This window comes from Apteryx rowi, unplaced genomic scaffold (assembly GCF_003343035.1).
Source record: "Apteryx rowi isolate R43461 unplaced genomic scaffold, aptRow1 scaffold_516, whole genome shotgun sequence".
Lineage (NCBI taxonomy): Eukaryota > Metazoa > Chordata > Aves > Apterygiformes > Apterygidae > Apteryx > Apteryx rowi.
In genome coordinates this window covers 146,240-167,665 of record NW_020450779.1, presented here as the reverse complement: position 1 = coordinate 167,665, position 21,426 = coordinate 146,240, and the positions used below count along the sequence as shown (strand labels likewise).

General features: G+C 38.3%; 1 protein-coding gene and 1 long non-coding RNA gene across 4 annotated transcripts in view; one reads left to right on the top strand and one right to left on the bottom strand.

Annotated features, from left to right (window-relative positions):
• WWP1 (WW domain containing E3 ubiquitin protein ligase 1) overlaps positions 1-1,293 on the bottom strand; it is a 64,531-nt gene extending 63,238 nt beyond the window's left edge. Inside the window, exon 1 of the mRNA XM_026080373.1 lies at positions 764-1,293. The gene's annotated coding sequence lies outside the window, so the exon portion shown is untranslated. The remainder of the gene's footprint in view (positions 1-763) is intronic.
• The window catches only part of LOC112973029, a 44,901-nt gene that overhangs the window by 1,122 nt on the left and 22,353 nt on the right, over positions 1-21,426 (top strand). For all 3 annotated transcript variants that reach the window (XR_003255859.1, XR_003255858.1, XR_003255857.1), the window contains exon 2: positions 21,001-21,106. This is a non-coding gene — a long non-coding RNA (uncharacterized LOC112973029). The remainder of the gene's footprint in view (positions 1-21,000; positions 21,107-21,426) is intronic.

Here is a 21,426-nt window from a genome sequence, read left to right as displayed (position 1 = left end):
CGTGCGCGCGCCCCGGGCACCGGCGGCAGGAACTTGTGGAGCTGCGGCCGCCGCCGCCCGGGCGAGAGGGCCCGGTCGGAACCAAGTTATGCGCAGCGGCGGAGGGAGGGAGGAGGCGAGTCTGAGCCGAGGCTCTTCCAAGGGGACAGGGCTTATTGCTAGCGCCTGCCCCGGGCTGAACCAATTTGGGCGCTGCGCCGGGGAGAAGAGCGGAGCGGGCGGAATCAAGCCCCGTGTGGACGGGGGAGGAGGGGCCGGGCGGCGGCGCCGGGGTACCGTCCGCGGGGCAGAGCGTGCACGGGCAGGATAAGGGAGGCTCCTGTGAGTCACTGCCCGCTGAGAAGGCCGCTCTGCGGCGAGCGGCGCTGGGAGCCAGCACACCCGGCGGTGCGCGAGTGATAAAGGAGGGGCGCCTGCTCCCGCCCTGCTGCGCCGCGCTGCGCACGCAGCGAGGGCCGCTGCGCCCGGGCGGCAGGCTTTGCTGCGGTCGCCCTCGGCCCTCGCACCCTGCCCGGTTCGGAGCCTCCACGATCCGTCTAGTTGGTCTCCTTCCCCTTGCGTCCGGCCTCGTCTCCCGCCCTTTGCATAACTTATACTTTTTCCATACTTGGGAGGGGGGGAAAAAAAGGTCGGTTCCTCCCCGCCCTGCGTGGGAGCTGGAGGGACCGGTGGGGCAGCAACCGCCCGCGACGGCTGTTGGGCGGTTGGGCAGGCGGCCGGCGGAGCCGGCGCGCGCGAGGGCCGTTAGGGCGGCGCGAGTTACCTGTTACCCCAGCGGCGGTGGAGGCGGCTCCTCCCTGCGCGCTGACAGGCCTGAAAGCGCTTGTGTGTCCGAGCGCGGGAGGCTCGTGTCTTGCATCGACGGCTGATGGAGCTTTAGCTTCGTACCGAATGACATATGGAGGCAGTGATAACGCGAACCCTTGGGTATGAACACAGCCTTTGAGTGGTAGCCTCAGAAAGTCGAGCACCACTGTTAATCCCAGGGAAGAAAAGYGGACGCTATGAGACCCTGAAGCAATTTCCAAAAAACTCTGGTGTTTTTTTGCTTTGAAAAGACAAAGGGCCAACAGGCTCGCCTGGGCATGTAAATTCCTACAGGAAACAAAAGTGAAGATCTTAAAAATGCTACTTTCCAACCTGTTCATTCTTTATACAAAATCAACAAAGTCTGGGGAAAAAAATCATTATGTTCAGTTCAATTTTAGGAAATACCTTAGACTAGACTTTTATGAAAGATAAACTAGGTCTTCTTGTAATAATACTACTATAAATGCTTGAAAACAACGGTAGTTCAAATATTTGCATGCAGTAATTGTAACAGGAGATGTAAACTGCGGACAAAATTCATCACAGGCAGTAAGACTGCCTGTTTTCAATTAACCTCATTAATCCGTTTGATTTGAAGAATTCAAGAAATATAGTTTCTCTACATCAACTAAAACTTAAAGAAAATTACAATCCTACTTCTGTCCTGAGTTTGCGCAAAATTAACTACTAACTTAAAATAGGACACCAATATTACTACCCTTTGGTAATCCTTTCAGATTCAGCTGGTAGGCTCCATCTCTCTGTTTCTTATTTTTTTCTTTGTTGTGGTGTAAAACAATCTAATAGAAATACATAGAAAAACACCAGTACTTTAAGGAGGGACACTTCTTAATGGGGAAAAAAGTTTATATTTAGGAACTTTCCTTTGAATGCAACATTGCATTGCCTGCAGCCAAAGGCAGGTGAAGGTGTAAATGGTAAATATGCAGAAGCTCCATCATGGTTTACAGTAAAAGTTTGTAATTGCAGAGAGGATAGTGATTATTACAAGTTTCTTAAGATGGATCAACTCTTTTCTCAGTCTTCTGAAACGTAAAGGTAGGCTGAAGAGAGGGGGAAGTTGGTTTTAAAGTATTTGTTCTGTGATTCTTGCTTTTTCTGATTCTGCTCTGCACATAAGCTATTAATAGCTCTACTGAAGTCCTCCTCTTCCTAGGCTTTGCCTGTTGCTAATATAAGTAGCCTGATACTGATACTTGGAAAATATGAATGTTATTTTTTTGAATAGATTATATGTGTAAAATTGCTAGGTGCTTTTTTCTTGCCTTATGAAGCATAAAAAGTGTGTGACTTGAAACAATATTTTATGCAGAAATTATGGGCTTCTCTGGCTTGCCTCTTCCCTGTTTCAAAACAAGCTTTGTCATACAGTTGTCTCGCCCTGGGGAATAGTGACATTCTGAGTATTATTCCCTCTTAGAAGACATTTAATACACTTATGAAAGCAAAATGTCCCAAGTTTCTTAATATCATAAGTTTGGTTTTAAATGTTTTATAAAACTTCAAGATTCTTTCATTCTTCAACTAGTTTTAGGGGAATAGAAAAAAAAGTAATATATGTGTAAGAGTTAGAAGCCATACATTGAAAACTAACTGAAAACATTTAAGTTATACTTTGTTAAGGATCTGAAAAAGTACAGGCACAACTTTCTTCATTTTGCAAATAACTTTTTTTTTTTTTTTAACTGTACTGTGGTCAGTAAAGACTACAGGTTCTATTATACAGTGCTGAAGTCTAGGGCAAATGAATGTAAATTACTAGTTACCTCATTAAGCATGTAAACAGCCATAGCCTGTTTCAGGTGTGTGATGAAAACTAATGTTACAAGAAAATATGGGTGTTTTTTGTTGGTTTTTTTTTTCCAATTGCAGGTTCAGCTGACACAGTACTTCAAGTCTTTGCTGTTATTTAGGGGTTGAAATCTACTGCTGACCTTGGATAAGGTCTCATAAGTGGTTGCATGAAGTTTTTCTTGAAATACWATATAAAAGCACTTTCTGTACACAGTATTCTTGAAGTAGTCATTTACAAGTCTGTTGAAAGTTTTTAACGGTCTCGTTGGGTGTCTTTCTGACATTTTTTCCCCCTTTTTCCCTGCAAAGTAAGGACAGTTTTGGAGAACTCTGAATCAAAATTGAAATCTACAAAATAGACTGGAGTCTGTAATGGTTGTGCACTTAGATATCCGTAGATCTTTTTCTCTGGCATGTTTGAACGACGTACATTTGGCAAGCATGAATTTCAGGATAGGCTTTTGCAAAATGTGGCTTGTAACGTGCTGGTGTGTGTACTGGTTGGAGTCATATCTTTCTTTTTCTCTTCAGTGAACATCGTTGTTCCTCCACACAGAGTGTGGCTGTGAGCATTGCTGGCCTTTAATTGAAAAGTATAGGTGAGTGGCAATAGTTTTGCTCAAACTGTACTAGTGGAGAAATCTTCTAGAACTTAATAGGGATGAAACCTGTAAAATTCTAAATGAATGTCTCTACTAACACATGAAATTAATATACAATAACATCCATTTAGGCTTCCACTCTTTTTTAATTTCTTAGCCATCTTATAAAAGCACTGTGTTAAATTGTAATCTCCTGATGTTATAGAATAGTTTAAAAATTGTATAGAAAAGCAAAAATGAAGTGTAAGAATTAAAATTCCTTAAGAATAACCTAATAGTAGAGGATGAGGCTGAAACCAAATCTTTCTATCTCTAGTAGACTCAAATACAGGCTGATTTCACCTGAGCACAGGCGTGCAGAACTAGTCTTTGTATATGTGTAGTTTTGGTGTTTGAACTGAGCAAAAGGTTATAATGAAGCCTTAAATGCAAATCATTAGGTTGGTTGCTTGTGCAGCTCTATTTTCCAACTGTGAAAAATCCAAAAAAACAGTATTTAAGGAGAGTAGAGGGAAGATTTCTCTGGAAACTGTTGATATGCTTTATATGGAGACTTTATTATACAAAATTCATACAGAATAAAAGAAAACCTTCAAATAGGTTTCTTTGGACCATATCCAGAAAAGCACTTAAGCACCTGAAATGGGATTTAGATAGAACTTAAAGTTCTACCTTCAAGAGCACAAGCCACAGAACCCTATACCTGTAGTCACCCAAGTCTTTCAGTGGATGTGGTTGGCATCTGTAAGCATGTACAATAAGTACCTAATGTCATGGTTGCCCCAAAAGAATTGATGCTTGATTTATGCCTGTATTTGTTTAGGATCCAGAAAGTAGGTCAAGCATCATCTGAAATCCCTGGTGACTGGATCTAAGAAGCATGGTTAGAGCATACCCACCACACAAAGGATCTGAATTTAACAAAAAATTCAACAGTTGTGATAAGGACAGAGGCGGGGCAAACATCATAGCAATGATCACCAGGCCACAGTATCACCATGATTAGAGAACTTGGGACCTGGAAAAACTGCATCCTGTGCCCTGCTCAGCTTTAGAAGGTCCAGACTAGTCTCTCTTCTGACAGCAATACGATCACCAAAAATTTTTTTCTGATTTGGGATCAGGGCATTCTTTATCCCTCCTGTGTGGTCTGTGTGCAGCTTCACAGAGGCACATTGAGGGAGTGCAAGAGAGTAATGCTGAATGACCCAGCAATTAGGAAACTTAGCTGGAACAGATGGAAAGTCTTAGTTTCTGGTCCGTCTTCCCACCTCTGTGTACACATTTTAACCAATAGCTTTTCAATGTACAATATTGGCTCCTGTTCCAGGACTATAAACACTCCCTATGGCAACCGAATATCTTTGCTGGCATGCTCTCAGTCTATTCTTTTTCTCTGATTCCATAATTATTACATTCTGAAATCAGGCTGAGTAAAATATARTCATATATACATTTATTTATTTTTATATATATAAATATATACATATATGTGTGTATATCTGTGTAAAAGTATATATGAAAAATACATCATTGTTACAAAATATTCATACGGGAAGTAAGGAGCAGGTTTCTGTTGTAATGGTGGTATATGACTTTTTGACATTATCCTTAAAGTAGAATCCTGCTTTCATCTTTTTTTTTTTTTTTTTACTGTGTATATTTTAAAGCCTCTCTAGTTTTACAAAGGTTAGGGAATCTGAGTGCTGTAACTACCATTTGCTTGCTGTCTGGTGTATCTTCCTATCTCTCTGAGGTATGTATATGTTGCTTCTCATTTAAGACGTGAGGTGTGGATTCTACTTCTGTTGTGTGTGTAGTAGCTGACACAGTAAGGTTCCAGTCTCTGATATGTGTTTTTTGCATATGTAGCAATGTAAATAATATATAGTAGTAATCGCCTTGGGCACACTTGCTGTAACTTGAGGCCAAGAATTTGCTGTCAAGAGTGCATTAAAATGAAGGTTTTTGAGCATCATTATGGAGAACACAAGAATGACAGATTGCRAAGACTTGACTCCACTTAGTAGAAATCAATAAAATTGCTTGCTTCTGGTTTTAGATGGTAATCTTTTCTTAACCTAGAGATTTGGAAATCAAAGGGAATCTACTTCCTACACCCAGCCCAAAAAATTTTAAGTTGAAAGTGAGAGAATGAGAGAGGTAACAACCACTGAATTTATGTACAGCTCCATAAAATGTAGGTTCTCTGTATTCAAACATCTCCTTCCAAAGTGACCCTGTGTTTAGAGAATATAATTACTTCAATACATTGATATTGTCATCTTTTCAGATTTGTTATTCATCCTTGATGCACTGGTGAATCAGCAATGAATTTGCATTTTTTTCATGTGTTGTTATTGTTTCTGGTGGGCTGTCTCTTAACAGCACTGGATATAAGACTAATTTTGCAAAAATAAATTATTTACAAACCTCTGTGTCTCATCTCCTTAAAACACATTTGCTTTGTTTTAAATTCAGTACTGCAAGGTCATTTCTAAACTCAGAAAAACAGATCTTATATGAATATATTTGAAATGCAGGCAAAGCCTCCAGTATCTTTTCATCAAGAACGTTTTTCACAGTAACAATAAATAGTGTGTGCACTAATGTAAATTCACTTCTCTTTTGAAGCTGTAGCTGATAAGTTTTGATCCACTGTTTGAAGACAGTGCCTGGCACAGGACTATTGTTGTAAAGCATGTCTGCACCTCCGGCTCAGGAGTGGGCCTGAGACTGGCTGTGCTTGGGAGCAGGTAATAGTAAGGGTGCAGCTTAGAGGTCGGGGTAGAGTTAGGGCTCTCTTTGGGCACATGGAGAAAGTAGGACTCTGGTCCATAATTTAGGAGGGTAAGTGATATGAAACAGAAGAGTGTTGGGAGCGTAGCAGCTCAGTTTGGGGCTGGGAGAAGGAAGAGAATAGCGTTGTCCAGAAGGCATGAGGTCAAGGGGGGGCACATAAGTAAGGTGAGGGAAGCTGTTTGTTCTGTTCTGCTCAAATTTCAGCAGCGAGAATGTTTTTTCTCCCCAAGAAGTAAACAATGAAGTTTGGAGAAGAAAATCAGAATATGGCAAAATACTGTTATTTTATCCTTGCTTCCTATGGAAGCAACGTGTATATTAAGTGAATGTATGTTCACTGAGCGATTTCCCCCCTACCCCTCCATAATAACTTTTGAATTCAGTGGCCAACTTCAAACATGCCTTACGAAGACTTGATAAATTCCTGCAAACGCTGAGAAAATAGTAGAAAGCTTCTGCAAATGTCCCCCGGAAGGGCTACAAACAAGAAAAAAAAGCTACATCATTAAATTGCTCACTATTAACTACAAGAGAATAAGGAGCAGGGGGAGAAAGAGTAAACAATAAGCCAGTCAGCCTGTATAATGCCTGCCATAACAGACAGCTTCAGTTGAAGTTTGCACCAAAGTCAATCAACCATGCAAAACAAATCTTTAAGAGACCAAGCTTCATTAGTTCCAGTACTCACTGAGTGATGTGATTTAATTGCAGCACCATATAAAGCAGTGCTGTACAGCCCATAGTCTATGGATAATTGGTGGTCAATAAAATATCAGAAGGGAGCTCAAAGGACAAAGTCAAAAACAAAAATTCCTGCATACACATACTCTCATACAGGCAAGCAAAATGGGAGAATAAAAATTAGGATAAATTTTGAATCCTTATTTTTATTTGGCTGTAAAAGAAAGCCATTGTGACTACTTTGGCACAGTAAACACAAGATGGTCTCTGAGTTCGTTTTTTCCAGAGGTTACTGAAGGAACTGAAGAGGTTCCTTCAGTTAAAAAAGGTTGAGAAATGTATAGAGACCACAATCAGAGAATCAAGGCCTTGTTTGTTGTACGAGACCATGTGTCCTTTTCTCTTTCTTGTGCCACTGACACAGCACAGCTGAAAATTCTCAGCTGGAGGTAACTTGCATTCAGCAATTGTAATGTATGTCACAAGTGAACTAGAGCTGGGCGTCAGTCTGGGCTGCAAAAGGACCAGCAAGTTACTGTTGTCTTCTCCTGGTCGTTATTCTGATTACTACCCAGAGAAACTAAGAAATCCAAACCTTCAACTTCAGTATTTCCTGAGACTTTACTGTCTGATTTTTGTCTTCACGTTATAGTGGTTGTTACGGTGTTCATGGTTATTTAAGAGCTGAGAGCTCTACTTTTAATATGGCACATGTGCATATTGCATTTTTTTATTCTAAGGAAAAACAAAGATCTTGAACGTCAGGTTTCTTCTGGCCTGTGTCTCTGACCTTTCATGGATTTTTGCCTGAAAGCCCTTTTTTCTCAAGTCCTAGTACACCTCTTGTCTCTGGAAATCCTCTTTTGCTCTGGAACTGGAGAAAAGAATTAGGCCAAGGTACTGTGCATCAGATAGTAAATAAAATAGACATATAGTTCTGTGCAGGTTTTTTAATGATTTGTGAAAGCCTTTTGCACCAAGTAAGCTATTTTGTTCCTTTATGCATAATTTCAAAGTTTAAAATAAGTTAAAAGTGTTTCAGTTTTAAGGCAATACCCATCCTTGGTAGAACATAGTAATCTTGATGAACAGTTCCTTTTCTGACATTATAAACTGTTAATAAAAATGGACTAGAAATTCAGAATTARCGTAGAAATTTCTTTGCTACTTTTGACTGTCTTATTATTCTCTGTTTTAATGCAGCCACAAGACATCTTCCCGATGAGAAGGGTAACTAGCAATTTGTGTATATTGCATATTTTAAAATKAAATTTAAAATTTGCATTCATATATATTTAATTTGCTATTTAAAGTCTTTTAGGCACAAGAAGCAGTAATAATACCCTTACGTTCTGTTATTTTTAAAACTTTTTTTTTATTATGACTTATAAAATTGCGTAGTTGAGAAATAGTCTTTTTAACCAATTAAATATTAATGTGGAACAACACTTGTATGTTCATTACAGAAATCAGTGTACTGTTACTCTTTAAAAGTATTTAAAATGTGTTGCAGTTTTACTTTCACATTCTGCACATTCAATTTAAAATATGTAATTATTAGTACATAACTGAGGGCAGAACATATCTTTATCATTGTTTGAGGATAGAGCTGTTCTGTTTTGTCTTCTGCTTTCATCTAGGTGACATTGGTTGCTTTGGAGGGCCTGTTTGTGACATACTCACTAAAATGTTGGCAATATCTCACAACTAAATCATTAAATCCTGAATCAATATTTCCTGCTGTCCTCCCAGTTATTTGCAGTACAGTGGAGGGAGGGAAGTGGGTCTCTGCTTCAGGTGAAAGCCCATGACTTTTAGTTCAAAAAATCCAGGTTTATCCATAGCTCTTCCTCTGATGTAGGACTGTGAAGATGAGGTTTAGTTCAAAATTTTCTAGAGCACAGATTCTTGTATGCAAAGGTGTTTGGAAGATATATGTGGAAGATAAGCTCAAACAGATTTTTTGGGTTTGTTTTTAAAAGGTGAGTCCCATCTTGCATGCAGTATACATCCCTGTTTATGAACTGTGGGCGTCTCCTTTGGCTCTCTACCAAGTACTGAGTGAATTACAGAAGTGACGTGAGATACTGTGCACAAAAAGTCTGCTTTATGAATACAGCCTCAGGGATGGTTCATATTTTCAGAGCATAGTACTACCCATCAGCTTTCTTACATTCAAGGGTGGTAAGCAGGAGAAAAAGAAAAGCAAGGTCAAAGGAGAAAGGTGATGGAAGATGAATCATTTGAAATAACAGAAATCAACAAGATTACTGTGCATATAACTATTATTATTATTATTATTATTATTATTATTATTATTCCTGCTAGCAATTCTTTCTGAGTGTTCCTGAGGGAGAAACAACATTTACCATATGGCAATGAAACATGCACCTTAACTGATGCAGTTCTTCTGAAGGTTTTTTTTTTCCCTCTCTAGAATTAAAAGGCAAATACTACTTTGTTTTTTCTCAAATGAATGATTAACTAGAAGAAGTAGTATTTACATTTAATTTGTTAAATTTAGCAACAGTGTTACCGGCAAAAAAACAATAATTTTGGAACCCCAAAGACACGACTGATTTTCAACCCTTTTCCAGAAAATGACTAAGAAAAAAGGTACACTGACTAATGTAACTCTTTTCAGACAGTTAATTACAGTATTTTTATCTACACAATGTTTCAAAAATGAATTTCCAAAAATATCCAGTGATGTTTCTTGATATCTACTTCCAGAGAAATAACAGTTTATTTTGAAAATGCTGAAACATTCCAATTTGTGTTGTATGCATGTAAGTAGAAAAATGTCAATTAGCAAGACCGGTGTCCCTAATGATCTTATATATTTTACTACGATTGAATGAAAACTACATTTGGGGAGAGAGGGTTAACTTGCATTTCTCAAATATTTCCTCCTCCCTTTCCCAAGATGTATCACACTAACTCTGATAAGGAACATACTAGTCTTGCAGTGTTCAGGGAAGTCACAAGCCAATTTTGTTGATTTCTCTCAGGACACAAGATTATGTTCATATTTATTTTATGGCAGTAAAATACAAAGTAAAGAGAGGGAAGTGAGCAAAAGTGGTACTCAACAAAACACAAGTGGTAAAAGTTTCATACAGCAGCAAAGTGAGAACTCATATGATTTGTACACTTTTAATGTTTTTAATAATAGCTTGCCTTGAACCTGAATGATTTTATACATTCAGGAAGGTTCAAGGCCAGACACTATATGAAAAAGAAATGTTTAAGAAATGCAGAAAGAAGTGGGTATGTTTCTGGATAGGTAATATCCCTTTCAAGGAAGACATGATGCAGTTGTATTCTGAAAGAGTTTGCTCTAGCAAACTACTGCTTGGGATTTCTGCAAAGCTGTGGCAATCTGTCTGTGTTCAATTAAATTAGTCTCTTGGTAGTAAATGAATCAGACTTCTTTCCTAAAATATTACACACCATAGTGGCCCATATGCTTATCCTTTACTGTTTCCAAGATATTACTTCTCTTTTTTCAGCAGCTGTGCTTGCTACACTGTCAGTGGCCAAATAGCAAACTCAAAATTTGGACAACAGCTAAGATGTTGTAATTGATTCTTCTGTCAATATAGATTTCTTTGTAATGAAGATGACAGGACATTTGCTTTAAGAGAACAAAGCTTGAAAATACAGATTTAGTATGAATAAAGTTACAAATGTCATGCTTTTAAAAGAATTCTGAAGTTTCGCTTATTTTTAATATAACAAAATATCTGCAAACTAATAAATGATAAGAAAATTGAGGTATAAGCAACATTTCTTATTAGAACCAACAAAATTGGCAAAACTAAATAGGGTCCTATCAGAGAAATCAAGTCAAATGATCTTTATGAAGGAGTTAAATTAATTTTATAATCATCAGTTGGAGGAGTTGACTCTTTGTCCCAAGACGGTCAGTTATTAAAATCTCTTCTAGTCTTTAGCATTGTCAGTACTTTAGTTATTAAAGCATTGGCTTTTTGTACTACTAGCCTGAAAGGTCTGTGTGAGTTTTATGTGCTATTTTTCTGCATGGTTTAATGTAAAACCTGCTATATAAAAATTTCAAAATGTTAACTTTTTTTAAAAAAGTTTTTCTCTTATACTTAGAAAGCTTCTGAAAAATCACAGTTATTAGATTGTAGAACAAGTATGAAGGACCAGAGAGAGTCACAGTATGGGAATTCAGTCATTCACACACTGAGGAAAAGTAATGAAGAACTGCCTTAGTATGGAGAAAAGACTGGTTTTAATTTCTGTGATGTTTGTAATCTACTCAGTGGAATGAAATGTTGACATTTTGTAAAGGGTTCTATAAGGATTTAACAAGATGTGTAGGGATAGTGTTTTGTTTTGCTCTTAATACTAAATTTCAATTTTCTGATTTTTTTTTCCTTCTCTACCATTTCTAACTAATGTAATTCTACCTAACTTGATAGCATAATTCCTGAGCATCTAGCCTTCTCAAAAGCCGACTGGGAGGCTAGGTTGGTTTAGATTCATTAAGCTTTATATCATTATTGCTTTACGTACATTCTAAATTCAGCTTTACCCATTGATCTCTTTGCAAGTATAGAGGCTCAAAATGAGATACATTTAATTTTTTATTGCTTTTGGGTGGGAGTAAGACACAGCCTGGAAGCAGCTCATTAATTAATTTCATGAGACTTGGAGCCTAGTTAGGGGAAGAGAGCAGGCACAGGGTATTATATTAATTAAAGAGCATCCCTAATTGTGTTGGTTATTATTGGTAATGCTGACTTTGTATAAGCCCTTTGTGTAAGCCACTAAATTCCTAAATGTCTTATACAGGGAGGAAATAAAAATTCTTTGCCATTGTTTTAAGGAGACAAAAATCGGTCTACTATTTACTTCACAACTTAAGTTTCATCTTGACAAAAGCTTTTTGCTACTAAACAAGTTTTTCTGCTAGCAGTAACTTTGTTACTATCCAGTCTTTCTGAGATGAGCTCCTTTCACTGATGAGTATATTCCTAGAAGCATGCTATTAAGTGTATAAGAGTGTGCCCTACCGGGGAGGGCAGGAGAGCTGCTATATCGTGCACCAGGAATGTGTGAACAGATATATGACCATTTCAAATTGCAATAACTACATTTAGTTAGTGGATCCCATTTGTAACAGGGAACTGATAGATTATTTTCTGAATTAGTTATATTAAGATTGATACATTACTGTGTTGCAGTTAGAGAAGCCGTTGAGCTAAGTGTAAATGCCATTTTTCTTAGCCAAGGAGAAACGGCACCCAACTATGTATGGATAAAATATGGCTTAGTGTGCACTATGGCTGATCTGCTAAGAACCACCCTATTGCAGCTCTGTATATGTTACCTCTAAATATGTTAGCAGATACCTCCTGAAAAGTAGCATTTTTTTTCTCCCCCCTTAAATTCAGGCACATTACTTGAAATGTGTCTTCAAGTAAAATTTCTGTAAAGCTGGTTCTGAGCTGGTATCAGTATACCATTAGATTATGTCTTTTCACTTCTCCAGGTTTATGACAGCTTTCGGTATTGGTCTGTATGTTTGTGAGTTCTGATTCCACACAGACAGGCTCATTGTTTTTCTTCCAGGGGAATTAGATCATTGTCCCCATTCTGAATGCTGTCCGACTTTGCCAGAACAAACTATGTGAGTTATTTGCTCTTTCTGTGACTTCAAATACTGTCTGAAAAATAAATTGACTTTGTTTTCCACCATCCTTGAGTAGGTGATAGAATTGAATTTGCATTCTTTTGGGACACTTACATTTCTAAAAGGTTTTATTTATTTTTCTTTCCACTTACACTGTGTACTTCATAAGTGCACAAACTGAAATGTTTTGAGAGAGTTATTAATAATTATCATTCTCATTAATCTGTCTGGTGTTGTGCCCAAAACTAATCTGAATTGGAGCACTTCAGAAGATGTGTACTAATTGGAAAGAGTCCAGAGCAAACCAGCAGATCTTATCAGACACTTAGAAAACGTGATCTACAAGGGAAGACTGAGTTTCTTTCGGTTGTTTAGCACAATAAAAGAGAAAACAGTGTTTTCAGAGTAGTAACACTTTGATAAAAATAATTTGACCCATGGGGGGGGGGAGAGGAAGTACACACTATTGGTGACATGATTTGGGAAATAAATCTTTTACTCTTAAAAAGAATCTTCTGATGGAAATGCTGGGCTAAGACATGAGAAATGTGTGTTCAGTTCTTGACTCTTTAGCCAAAGCGTCCTTGGGAATTCACTGTATTCTTTGATCTGTCAGTGCGAACGTGTTAATAATGTTTTCCACTCTGTATTGTTTATAGGGCTTGATCCGATTAGGACTTTGGCACTGAAAACACGACTGACATGTTTGAAGCTTCTTATTCTAAAATTGCTGCGAGCAAACCTTGTTCAGCCTTTGACTCTTCCAAATGTCTAAATTCACCTGTTATTTGATTCCAAAGTTTTCCAGCTGTTTGCTGGAGTTCTGTCTCTCGCTTGCTTGGAATTGTTTCAGTCTGAACAAGTTAGTGACTAAATCTTGCTTACGCTCACATAGGAGCAGGAACTGGTACAACTCCAAGTTACTTCCTGTCACGCAGAGTCACTCTGAACTTCAATCTGGAGACCTAACATCCAGTGGCCTCAGGGCCTATTTTCGTCTGGGTTCCAGTGTCTTAGACCTGCAAGTCCAAGCCTTAAAACCACACTGGTTAGGGCATTTCATTGAGTTGGGGATGTTCGGCAGCGTACCAGGACTATTTCTACTCTTTTACTGTTGCATATAGATATTGAAGTAGTTTTGGCAGCAGAGACCAACCTCAGCAGGGATCTTCTCCCTGCTAAGGACTTTAACTGCTAAGTTAATGCAATTGTTGGCATCTGTACTCAGGAGCAGCTTCCTTTAGGCGTTGCTACCTGTTCCACCATCGGATTGCCCACTTACACTCCTGAGGGCTATAGATATGCCTGTGCTTAGCATTTCCTGTTGATCAGCTACGCGTGCCTCTCTGCTCAGTGTGCAGGTCTGTTTTGAGTTGCTTAAGCTGTCCAGACGGTACATGGGAAGAAATAAATCTTAATGTTCAGACTCCCTGTGAGGTGACCATGTACCTTACAGTCATTCAGCAGATTTAGCCCTGAGCCTATGTACTCTGAGGGTGGGTGAGGGGACCCATTATCTTGAGTAAGAGCTGTAGGCATTATAATTCAATTCAAAACATACCTACATACCTACCTACCTCACCTATTTTGTAAGTAAAATCAAAGGGCAGAATATGTTTGAAAGCTCCTGCATTTTAATTGCTATTACTTCATTAGAATACAAGTGAGTGTTGTTTTGTAAATATGTTTTGTCTGCAGCATTTTAGAGGCTTCATTACATGTATGGAACTATATAATCACTTTTGTTCCCTAACAGCACAAAGCCTAAGTAGAAGAGAAAAGACTGCAATAATTTAAATCTGCTAGGAAACAGAGAGCTGTATTAAATTTGTCCCCTGTCAGCATCTCCAATGCCACATTCCCAATATTATCAATTTCAATGTTTAAAAGCAGCAACAGGTTAAAAAACTGAATGTATCCATGATTAAGATATTGCTGGTTATGAATATATGAAGGCTACTGTGCCTCTTTGGTTATTGTCACTACTTTAAACTCTTCCTCCCACTTTCCCAGCGTGTATAGCCAGAGTCAAGACTAACTGCAGCAACCACTTCAGCACTAAAGGTTTTGTTTAAAGCTCTTCTGAGATAATGAAACATATCCATTTATGTCACACCCAAAAATGAGACTATCTCTGTTGTTCTTAGCTGCCATTTACAAAATTTAATTGTCTGTTATTTCTCGCAAAAAGGCAATTCACTGGCAGTCCTGCTGCCAAGAAGCCGTAGCAACATCAAATGAAGCTTATTTGGCCTAGTGGTCTGTGCTGATTCTGTCTCCTGTAGGGCTGAGTCATGGCTGAGACTGTTCACTAGGCGACATTTAAGAACAATATGGATCTTCCCATAGCAGTGATTTTCCCTTGGAGTTGGAAGTCCTGGCTGTCTTTAAAGGGACTTCTGAAATTAGTCCTGTACGCAGTTATAGTGAAAAGAAGATGTTTAAGAAGGTAGCAGACATCATGTTTTTCTCTTTCTTGAGGAGATCATCAAAGCAGCATATGGACTATTTAAGGTAACCCCAGGTAGTAATGCCCATTAGTAAATGACTCTTCACACCTCCAGTTGTCTTTGTACCTGATTCTAGTATTGGGACTGTTTCTATGAGCCTAAAGTGTAAATAACCCACTCCTAACAATGTATATGCCATCCTTAAAATTGTTGCAGTGGATCTGGAATACAGCAGCTTGCCTTCTAAGTAACACTCCTAAGAAAGAACTTTCTAGTTTCTTGATTTCCTATTCATTATGTCATTTTCCTGTTAAATGTCAAATCCAGTTCAGGGTTGTAGGGCACACTGTACTCCAAGTTCTTGAATGAATGGTTACAATCTATTTCAGTAACTAATTTTTTTCTGAGTTAGTTCCAAGCAAAGCAGAGGTGCCCACAGCAAGGACAAGACTGGACAGCGAGATGCAATGCTTGCACGAGGCCTGGCCCACACCTGTAAAACACTTTTACAATGAAACACTTGATTTGCTGTGAGACACTTAGATAAACTAGCATTTAGTGTGCATGTGATTAGAACGAATAGGCCTGACTGGAGAGGTAGACATTTTGATCAATGAGTTAATACTTTTGACAAGAATTTGTTTAAATACAAAAGTTGGTTTGTGCTTTGGTAAGGATAAAGTCCTGAAAGATTAAGGTAAACTAATGGCAATTTATTTGTCACAATTCAACAGCTCAGACTAGTCTAAAAACCATGGGGGGAAAAAGCTATGCTGATACAATTACATTTAGACTGATAGCCACTCTTTCATGCTGGAGGCTGTAAACTGTTACAGCTCCTTTTAAGAAAAAAAAGTTAAAGCTCGCACATTTAAATAACATTGTCTTTGCATTAGAATGATAGAAATAAGGCTTTTGTATATAAGTCATGGCATATGATCTTCTTATGCAGTCGCTTTTGATGGCATGCCTTAGGCTTTCACTGCTTGGTTTCCACACTGAGCAGAGTGAGGAGGGTTTCCTCCCTCACTAATATATTAGTTCCCAATATACTAAAAGGAATATTTCAGTCAGATGGTCAAACCGCCGCACCTATACTGAAATGCACCTACTCCGAAGTGCTCTAACTAGATTATGAAGGCCGGAGAGGGGAAGTAGTGATAACAGTGGTGGCAGCGTGTGTAAGTGCAGGCCTGCATGGAAGAGGTGTATAGCAGGCAGTTTTTGTTATGCCTCCTGCTAACCAGGAGTGTAAGAAAAAAGCGTTCAATGAGGTTAATATCCTCAACCCTCAAACACTAATTCCTCTAGGGGTTGTCAGAAAATGTTACGCCTTTCAGTCAGCTGCTCAGTGCTAGGCACGGTGACCATGCTGGTTCACCACCCAGTACAACTGTTCTTCTCCACATACTGACCGCTACAGGACACTGCACAGCAGGCTGCCACACTGGGTAGCTGCGAGAATGGGCTCAGACGTCATTTCATGTATATAGCTCACAAAACCACAGCAATTTATTCACCCTAGAAGTTCTCACCCTGCTCCCACTGAATTCRACAAGAACATTGTCATGTTTTTTCCGCAAGAGCAGACTATTACCTATGGTAGTTTTTACAACATTTATTTATATGTTTTTGTAAAATCATTTCTTACATTTTTGTGCTATAATACAATTTTATGACATACTGTTTAGAGCAATTTGGAATTTGTTTGTGGTTTTCATACATCTATGAAAGTCATAATATTTGCTATAAATATACTTCATCTGTTTTATTTTGGCTGCTTTGGTTTCTGCACATTTGTAACAGTGTTGGTACTCCCTCCTCATGTAACAGATGATAGCTAAAACACTTCAGTTTTGCAACAATTATGATGGTTCAATCCTATCTTTCATTAAAACATATATATTTTAAATTAAGCTGTTTCTGTCTAAGCTTCATTCTAATCTCATTGAGGGGGAAAACTTTTTAAAAGAATAATTTATCCTTTTGGAGATTTTAAAATTTCCTTACGAAGGGCAGAGAATATATGGTCTCTGCTCTTTGGTTTATGCAGATAAGGTACTGCTTTTTTTCCCTAAACTCTGCTGTACTCAAGCTTGTTTGGGGTTTTTGGTTGATACAGTCAGAGGGTGTAAACTATGCGTGCATAAGGCTCTGCTGAATTTCCTCTGAAGTGTTGCTATACATATAAATAACTTTGATGAGCTTACATCAGGTCTGTAATTATTTGAGTGCTCACATTTAGCTTTTGCATTGTATGGTATGAAGGGAATGCAGTACTTGTCCCCCCAAAATGATGATCTAGATCAGTTTAGTTGAAAATGAAAATAGAATTTCCTTTGCTTTATTTGACTTAATGGCTTTTAATAAAGACCTTTGAACAATTTTGCTGCTCATCTACTAAGGCTTTTAAATTTGCATAACTATTTTGATAAAATATGCAAATTGTATAAAGTATTGGGAATTATCTTGTGAGTTTTTTTGATTTCACAAAAATCCTCCCTCAGTTCTGTAAAGATTAAATAGTGCAGTAATACATGTAGACCGAAGATTTATATCACTGTGGTGCTACCTTTCCTCACACTGGACTGGTCAGGTAGCATACTCTGACAGCACTGTTCTCTGATGCAAGTGAAGTAAAATTATCCCCCAAAATAATTGGATTGAATCTTGCATTTTATATCTGAACAGTGGACACTAAAGCACTTCTGAGAGCTGAGTTTGGGTTTAAAGTCCCGGCCAAATGCTGATTCTATGGCAGAGTAAGACCTGGGCCCACAGCACTGACCCCTTGCTCTTTCTCCCCTGTACCCTCCCCCCAGCTTTTAAATGTTCTTTACATTTTCACTGGAAAAAATGCCACAAAGCAACATTTGTGAATTTGTCGCAGTGGTTTATCTAACGGTTTGTAGCTGGTGTGAGTCTCATGGTAAAATTTTGTAGTAGGGCTTTGCACGCATGTGTGTGTACGTCCATTTGCATATAACACAACAGAAGTTTAGGATAACAATATTGCACAAAATGAAACCAGTATGTTCATTTCAATATGGTGCTAACAAGATGAGAGTACTTAGTTGCTATATGCTGAAAAACAAGAAAATATGGCCTTATGGAGCACCCTGTAAAATTCTTCTACCTGTTTCTTTGCAAGCTCAACCTGAGTTGCTGCTACATGTTTTAAGCAACAAGTTAGAACATGTAACAAAGTTCCATAGATTATCTTTTTTTTAAGTAGTGCTTAAAAGCACTGTCAAGTTCCCTGTATCCCTGTGCCTGCACAGTAGAACTCAGCGGGGATTTCACTGGCTGGCCCCAAGCTGACAAAAATGAGCGTATGGCAACTTAAGCTGCGTGTGGAAAGGGGCACTTACAAGGAAGGTTACAAGGTATAACAGCTAAGTAGTCTCATCTTGCTAGTATTTTCTTGATAATAAATAACCTATACTGTTGTTTTGTATGATATTGTCCTCTCAAACTTCACTGCAATAAGCCGCCACTGCATGTCAGTATTAGGAAAGAGCAAAGAAAGGTTTGGGCATGCTTCATAAAGTTCTGGCAACATCAGACTCCACCATCCCCAGGAGTAAGAGCTGCCCCTAGATATGTCATTGATGGCAGAGAAGAATTGCAAAGAAAGAGCAAAAAAATCTTCCAACAGAAGTTCTGGGATCCCTGTCTTCTCACAAGACTGTACTTATTATTTTTTTAAGGTCACTACCTCTGGCCTTTTTTTTCCAGTAATCTCAAGCTTTATCTTTAAAGTTTCATTTTAACAGATAAGTTATGCTATGAAATGGCACCTGTCAATAGGCTTGTGGCTTATATTTGTTACAGTTACCTGTTGCATACTTTCAGAGCAATTCATTTTTCTTCTTCCTGCAGAAGCCCCTCACTAATAGGAGAATAAGACATTCATTTTTCTGTTTTGCACACTGAGATGGGAGTATCAGTGACTACGTTCTGCCTTTGTAATGTTTCAGTTAACGTTGCCAGCTGAGTTAACTGGGTTGGATTTTTTTTATTTTTTAATTGAAAGTCACAATAAATATGGATTCCAAATAGTCAAACATTTTTCAACATGTGCCATCAACATGTGCCATTCAACATGTGAAAACTTTTGCCTGGGTTCTCTAACAAGTTTGTCTTGCTTTTCTTGAATTCCATGACCTACATTTTTCTTTTTGCCATTCAGGAGATATCCCAATATATTGAATCATTTTCTGTGTGTTTGAGATCAGTTTCTATTTCATGTAAACTGTTTTAACTGTCTGGTAGATATTATTGCCATTTATCTTTTTGTTTCCCCCCCTGATTTACATTACACCATTTCTCCATGCTCTCTGATACAGCATCAGTTGTCCAGTACTTAACTGGACTTTGCCTAAGCTCATCTTGAAGAACACATGTTCTAGCATGGGCACAAGTTGTTATTCATGTCAGCAGAAGGGGCTGGGTGTAGAGGGTGCCTCAGACACTACTGCCCAGTCCCACCGCCGTTCAGTGCAGCTCAGCTGTTCGTGAGCAGAGACTGAGCACTCGGAGCCTGAGCTACAGCAAACAGTGTGAATGAAAGAGTCACAGCTCAACATAAGCTCACTCCTGGGCCTGCTCTTCATCTCTCACTGTAGACACAGGCAGAGGGACACAGATGTGATAATTACATTGACCATATGTATAGGCTTAGCCATTTATGAGTATGAACACAAATTCCTGTTGTTTGAGAGCTGTAAAGAAGAACAAGGAATAGTAGCTCACTGCTACATGTTCCCCTGTTCTACAAATTGATATATCATTAATAAGTCAGTGATGCTCATAGTAGTGATTCTGTGATCCGAATTTCCACCATAGATATTGCTAGTGATGTCATATAAGCATATGTATATACGGTCATAGAGACCAATTTACCAACAAGAGAGTAATGTAAATTACACTAATTATATAAAAAGCTTAGATGTGTGAAGACTTGAAACTCTGAAGTCCTGATTCCTTACTTAGTCTGTTGCTTCAGAAGCAAAGGACAATTTCTGTTCATTCTTAAATGGAACATAATCAACATCTGCTACATCCTGTCTTTACTTAGCAAATATCTAGAACGTTGTTTTGAAAAAAACACCAAACAATGCTGCTGTTCTTTCCATAGTCCAAAGACCAGTTCTGTTGACAACATGATCTGCAACACCTCCCCATTTCTTTCTGGGCAACATTATCCATAGACTGTAGCAATAGCAGCTGCATATCTTCCCTGGCACAGACTGCTTTAGGGTGGAGAGCAGATTCTTTCCCCTTCAAATCACTTCAGAAATGACTTGGCAGGAAGCCAGCTTGTTTGTTTTGTACGAGTAGGGAGGACTGGTGTATCAGTACAGAAAAAGTATTCTTGTACAGTGCTGAATTGCACGAATTCTGTTTGTGTCCTTTCCCTCTTGACTTTGTTGTTGTTGTTGTCCTCGCAACAAATTTTTTAACCCAATTACCAAAAAGTATGCAAAAACTTAAATATGAGACAGTATAGCTCTCTTGCTTTCTGCATTCCAGTTTGCAATATAGTTTGCAATAAAATTGAGACTAGGTCTATATATAATTGACCTTAGATCACAGATTAGACTGGGAAATTCAAATTAAGAAATGCAAGGTTAGGAAAAACAATGCAAGGAAGCAATTCCACATTCCAAAATTAAATAGCATTCTACAAATCTTACAGTTAGCTTCTAGGTTTTTTGCTTCTATATTACCAGGTTTACTAAACAAAGAAGCCTCAGTATAGAAATAAGATTTATATTATTTTCTTTTATCATTTAATTCTTTTTAGTCAGCTCCTCTAAATTCCTAAATTATTTCTAAAGGAAACTGTCTTCTGAATGTATTTTTAAATAATAATGTATGGTTCTCTGGGTGAGTCACAATAAAGCAAAATATTAAAAAMCTTCTCAGTTCTCTGTATTAAATTAGTAGGGGATGTTCTGGAATATAGCCCTTTGGCCACATTTACAATTTTAAAAGCATGTTTTTATCTAAAAAGGGTGAGATTTTCTATTTTCTTATGCATGTATGCATGTATACATTTATATATTATAGTTCATATAATCTCAGTTCTTAAAACCATCATGCCTGAATGCTTTCCATAATTCTGAGGTGTTGACATCAGATATATTTTATTTTTCTGTCTACTCAGCAGGAAGTGGATTTTATTTCTGTATTATATTACTGGATGCACATTCAGCTGAAGATTGAGATTTGTTCGTTGTGCAGCCCGAAACTAAGGAATCATGCAGAAAATCAAGGTATGGCCTGTTTCATTGATAAGAGAGCAAATTTCCTGAATGGACTATAAGGGCAGAATGTTGATATGACTTTCAAAATCACTCCTTTTTCCCCAGCAGAGTCAACCTTGTCCTGCTACAATTTGGCTTCAACTGTCCATTCTATTTTTAGTTACTGATCTTAGCCAGGTCCTGAAATAGCTTAGAGTTCATGTTGTTTGTGCCTGATGTAAAACTGATACAGAGCTGGCGGGTGTTTTCATTCATGTTTCGTAATCTTCCTTAGTGCATACACGAAGACAGTGTCTAGGTGTGGCAGAAGGAGACCTTTGTACTGGTGT